The sequence below is a fragment of the Mus pahari genome, chromosome 2 (assembly GCF_900095145.1).
Source record: "Mus pahari chromosome 2, PAHARI_EIJ_v1.1, whole genome shotgun sequence".
Lineage (NCBI taxonomy): Eukaryota > Metazoa > Chordata > Mammalia > Rodentia > Muridae > Mus > Mus pahari.
The window spans coordinates 5,212,487-5,218,584 of record NC_034591.1 but is presented as its reverse complement, the minus strand read 5'-3'; the positions used below and the strand labels follow the sequence as shown (position 1 = coordinate 5,218,584).

At 43.6% G+C, this 6,098-nt stretch overlaps 1 pseudogene across 1 annotated transcript; it reads left to right on the top strand.

The window, feature by feature from the left end:
• Positions 1–1,425: 1,425 nt before the first annotated feature.
• Positions 1,426–2,416, top strand: LOC110317307 (annotated as a pseudogene). The gene has a single exon (XR_002380310.1). The product of XR_002380310.1 is annotated as a pyridoxal kinase pseudogene (transcript).
• Positions 2,417–6,098: the final 3,682 nt, after the last annotated feature.

The window sequence follows — 6,098 nt, the reverse complement described above, 5'->3', positions numbered from 1 at the left end:
GTTCCACCTATAGGGTTGCAGAACCCTTCAGCTCCTTGGGTACTTTCTCTAGCTCCTCCATTGGGGGCCCTGTGTTCCATCCAATAGCTGACTGTGACCATCCACTTCTGTGTTTGCCAGGCATTGGCATGGCCTCACAAGAGGCCGCTATATCAGGGTCCTGTCGGCAAAATCTTGCTGGCATATGTAATAGTGTCTGTGTTTGGTGGATGATTATGGGATGGATCCCCGGGTGGGGCAGTCTCTGGATGGTTCTTCCTTTCGTCTCAGCTCCAAACTAATCGAGCCACCGGTCTACTAGCTGAAGATAAAGCTTCAAGGTAGATACCTTGACTATCAGTTTGGAGGTGCTGGTTTCATCTCTAGCATGAGAACAAATTACTCTCCAAGAAAGAAGACAGATTACAAATCACAATGACATTTTTTGGAATGTCTATGATAAACTGGAATTGGTATATTGCTACAATATTTCATGTTAATTTAAAATACATAAATAGAACTTGAAAAGTATTATTAAAGAGTAACATATGCAGGATAGGTGGTTGTACATGTCTATAGCTCCAGTGTTTCAGTTACTTGGAGACAGAAGCCAGAGAATCACTTTTACGCTGATGAGTTTGAGACTGGCCTGTTCAACATAGTGAGAATCTATCTTAACAACGAAATAAACAGCAAACAAGTTAGGTTCAAATGTTGGCAAAGAAGATATACTGTAACTAGGCAGGCAACCCACAGTTGCATGGGTGTTTGTGAGATGATTTTCAATGTTATATTTATGATAATATCATATTCCTAGGAATATATGAATTGTTGACTAGTAACTACTGCTATTAAAATATATGGGTGATGCCGGGCGTGGTGGCGCACGCCTTTAATCCCAGCACTCGGGAGGCAGAGGCAGGCGGATCACCATATATATATGGGTGATCACAGCATGTGGAAGGGTAAACCATAGTTATTTAAACTGAAACAAAAAACTTGGGATCTACTTGAGGATATGTAGATATCATTTTCATTATTTTTTTAGGATAGCTATATGTACTGAGATAGTCCTTAGATCTCATAAGCTTGAGTGTTATACATCATATGGAGTATAAATTTGATGCTATTAATAAATGTTCTTACGACGCATTACATTGTAAATACTAATATCCTCATAGTAGTTGTGTAAATTATGATGTAGCTGGGTAATAATAAAAAAAAATAATGTTTACAGTTCACTAAGCAGATTAGATTAATTTCCAAGAAGTATAATGAACACAAGAAAGTCAATATTTATGTACTAAATGAAAAATAAGTATTGTATTCTGGAGTCTCTAGCTATATTGCAAAATCCTGTGTCTAAAAGTAAGGAATCAGCGGCCTGAGCAGCCCCAGCCCGTGACACTACCCGGACTACGCGCCACTCACTACAGCTTTCCCAGCATGGAGGGCGAATGCCGGGCGCTCTCCATCCAGAGCCATGTTGTCCTCGGCTACGTGGGTAACAGAGCGGCCATGTTTCCTCTGCAGGTTTTGGGATTTGACGTTGATGCTGTGCAGTTTTCAAACCACACAGGCTATGCCCATTGGAAGGGCCAGGTGCTGAAGCCCCAGGAACTGCATGAGCTGTACGAGGGTCTCAAGGTGAACAGCGTCAATAAGTATGACTACGTGCTCACTGGTTACACGAGAGACAAGTCTTTCCTGGCCACGGTGGTGGACGTTGTGCAGGAGCTGAAGAAACAGGACTCTCAACTCGTGTATGTGTGTGACCCTGTGATGGGCGACAAGTGGAATGGGGAAGGCTCCATGTATGTTCCCCAGGACCTCCTTCCTGTGTACAGGGACAAAGTGGTACCCGTGGCTGACATCATCACTCCCAACCAGTTTGAGGCTGAGTTGCTGAGTGGCAGAAAAATCCACAGCCAGGAAGAAGCCTTTGAGGTGATGAACTTGCTGCATTGTATGGGTTCCGACACTGTGGTCATCACCAACTCTGACCTGCCCTCCCCTCAGGGCAGCGACTACCTGATCGCACTGGGCAGTCAGAGGATTCGGAAGCCTGACGGCTCCACGGTGACCTAGCGCATCTGGATGGAGATGCACAAGGTGGAAGCTGTCTCTGGGGACACCGGGGACCTCTTCGCTGACATGCTTCTGGTGTGGACACACAAGCACCCGGACAATCTCAAGGTGGCCTGTGAGAAAACTGTCTGCCATGCAGCACGTCCTATAGAGGACCATCCAGTGTGCGAAAGCTGAAGCAGGAGAAGGACAGAAGCCCAGCCCAGCTCAGCTGGAGCTGAGGATGGTCCAGAGCAAAAGGGACATCCAGGACCCCGAGATCATCGTGCAGGCCACGGTGCTGTGAGGACCACACACACTCGCCCTGACACACAGCAAGCTGAGGTGTCTGTCTCCATCCCTGTGAAAAGCTGTACCTTAGAGCCATGACTGAAATTCGACATCCATGTTCCTTCCTGAGATTCAGGTCTCAGCCAGTCTCTAGCGTGAAAATGTGCCATTGTGCTATTTTTTTTTTTAAATGACAAAGCCGGCATAGAAATATGTGATTCAGAGCCATGGTCCCTTCCCCAAAGGCCCTGGGCCTCTGACTGTCTCATGTTCCTCATAGGTATGTGGAAGGAAGGTGGAGGAGGCCAGCCTGATGCCTCTGGACCTTTCTGTTGGTCACTGGCTGCCATTGCCCCCTGTATATACACAGTCCTGATCCTGTATAGACTTTGCCTGTGTCGGCACTGTCTTTAAAATCGGGTTAAGTCTTAACCGTTGGCATCGGAAGAATTATGCCAAATATCTTCAAAAAAATAAAAAATAAAAAAAATAAAAGTAAGGGATCCTGAATAACCAAGACAGCTTTGAAAAGTGTGGCGCTCTCAAACTGTGCTGAATAAGGCTAGGCACATGGGTGAGTCCAATACAACCGAGAGAGTTCATACACAGACTCTAACATTTGTAGATGTTGATTTTGACAAATGGACCAAGGGTATCACCTGGCAAAGAAAAGTCTTTGTATTAGGTAGTCCTCACACACACACACATACACACACACACACACCAAAAATTACCCTGTACTCATAAACTAAGAAAAAAGAAGTCTATAAAAATCTTTAGAGGACATAATGATCGGTTAGATAAATCATCACAAAACCTTTTTAAATGATGGATTACTTGGACCTCATGATATAAAAAGCATATGCTAAAACAGGCATGGTCTTAGTTACTTCTCTGTTGCTGTGATAAGACACCATGGCCAAAGGAATTTATATGAGAAAGAGTTTATTTGGAGCTTACTGTTTCAGAGGGTTAGAATACATGATCATTATGGTGGGAAACATGGCAGTAGGCAGGCAGCCATAGCACTGAAGCAGTAGCTGAGAGCTTACATCTTGATCATCAAATGTGAGGCAGTGTGTGTGTGTGTGTGTGTGTGTGTGTGTGTGTGGTGTGATGAGTTTTGTGACACACCTCCTCCAATGTGACTGTCCCTCCTAATCCTTCCCAAACAGTTCCACCCCCTGGGAGCCAAGCATTCAGATGTATGAGCCTAGGGTGCTGTTCTTATCAACCCTCCCCCCAAAGAAATCATCAAGAAAGTGAAAGGGCAGCACAGTAAAACATTTGCAAATCATTTCGCTGACAAGGGTCTTGTATCCAGAATATAGGTGAAACAGTTGTGTAGCTAAAATTCCTTCCCTGAAGGAGACATAAAAAAATTTGCCCCTCCTTCTAAGGTCTCAGTGGAATACACTTACTAGACTTATGCACAGAGCAATGAGTGTAGGTGTCTGGCGAGAAGTATCGGTGATCAGAAAGCAGCCACACTGGGCAGTCTGCCATCAGTATAGTCTGTCCCCATATCCTCTAGCCCTTCCCCAAGGCCATGTATAATTTTGTCAGCATTATAACCACACAGCCTGTTGCAAGAGATGACTGATTACTAAGAGAAAGGGTCCCATGACTCTCCTTCTCCCTCCTTCTTAGAGGGAATATCCATAGTCAAAAAGCCCAGCTATGATAGTGTTTTGAGAGCAGACCACCAGAACTCCTAAAGATGATGGTGGTGTGGCTCAGAGGATAGTTTACAACAACTTGTAAGTCAACAATAAGATGGAGTGAAAGATCAGTAGAGTCGTTTATTCAAAGAAGATGTATAAGTGGCTTGTAGGAGCTTGAACTTAAGTCAATGATAGTGTTTGCAGAGATGCAAATAAAACCTACAAGCTGAACCCACTAGGCTGGTGATAGTGAAAATATCAGGAGCAAATGGTATTTATTGTTTCCTTAGTGTAATCTGGAAAATGGAAAAGTGTTTGCCAATACATAAAAATGTTACAGCCACTTTACAAAACAGCTTGACACTTTCTAAACGTGTTAGACTTAGAATTACCATCACACATTTCTACTCTTAAGATGCGCCTAGGGTAACTGAAAACATATGTCCGCGTAAACGTCTATGTGTATAGTTGGACGGTTTTAAAAAATCAAAAGGGAAGCTGGCATGGTGGTACAAAATTGGGAAGCAGAGACAGGAGGGCCAAGAAGTTCAAACTTATCTTCAACTGATTTTTTTTTTTTTCAGTTCAAGATAAGCCTGGGCTAGATGAGACCCTATTTAAAAAAAAAAAAAAATGTTGGGGTGAGAGCTTAGTCAAGGCTTGACTTGTAAGCATAAGGACTTGAGTTTCAACCTTAGAACCCAGTTTTGTTTTGTTTTTTAAGACAGGTGTAGTGGTACACATTTGCAGTCCGAGGCGGAAGAAGCAAGTAGAGACCGGGAGATTGTGGGGTTTGCTCGGTTTGCCTGCTTAGGGAGTTCCAGGCCAGGAAGAGAACCTATCTAAAAAAGGAAGAGAAAAGGGTAGATGGCAACCCAGGAACAATATCTAAGGTTGTTCTCTGATAAACACATGCACTCATACACATACTAAGGCACACAAACATAAACAGACACAAAGAAAATCAAAAGGTGGTAACAGTTACCTAATGAATGGATAGACCGAATATGGTATATCCATTCACAGATTGTATATTATTTGGCCCATTAAAATAAAGAAATACTGTTATAGGCAAAAGATTGTAAGTAAAAGAATTCCAGATACAAAAGGCCAGCTAGTGTATGATTCAGTTCCTACACAGTTCCTGGATTAGGTACATCTACAGTGACAGACAGTACATGGCTGGTTACATAGGGCTGAGAAGTTAAAGGCAGGGATGGATAGTGAGTGACTGCTAATGATATTTCTTTGGAGGAATAACAAAACATTCTAAAAATTACATTATAACTATGTGTTGGCTAGTTTTTGCCTACTTGACACAAATTAGAGGCACCTGACAAGAAGAAACCGGACGAGAAGTTCAGACTGGCCTGTGTACATGTCTGTGGGGGCATTTCCTTGATTGATGGGATATGACTTCCTGGGCAGGTAGTCTTGTTAACAAAACAGGCTGAGCAAGTCACAGAGAGCAAGCATTCCCCCATGATCTCTGCTTCAGTTCCTGCCTTGGCTTCTCTTAATTATGGACTGTGATGTAGAAGTATAAGTCAAATAAGCCCTTTCTTGCTCAGGTTGCTTTTTAAAGGGCTAATAACTTCCAAACCTCAGGTGAGCTGAGAAACTGGACAGGAAAGTTGACACATGGCTAACAGCTTTTACAGGTTAGGATCAGGGAAGCTCCAGAGAAGAGAAACACAACCTCCACTGTAGGGAAGTTTGATGGGGAGTCTTCGTGAGAACAGTGACTGACGGTTCTGTTCCCTAGTTGACTCTTGACTGATCAAGATGCTAGTGGCTAATGGCTGGGTGGAAGAGGTGGGACTTTCAGGTTCCCACAGGCAGGCTAGGAGACACAGGAGGGGGAATTAAAAATTCACCACACTTCAAAGGGAGAGCGAGCCACCAGTCATGTTAGATTCCCGGTGGAGTGGCCATTAGCTGCTTCCCCGACTGGGCCTGGAGTAGCAGGAGGGAGTTCAAGAAACTGGACTCCAGAATCTCAAAAAACCCCATTAAAAAATGGGGTACAGAGCTAAATAAAGAATTCTCAACTGAAGAATATCGAATGGTTGAGAAACACCTGAAAAAATGTTCAAC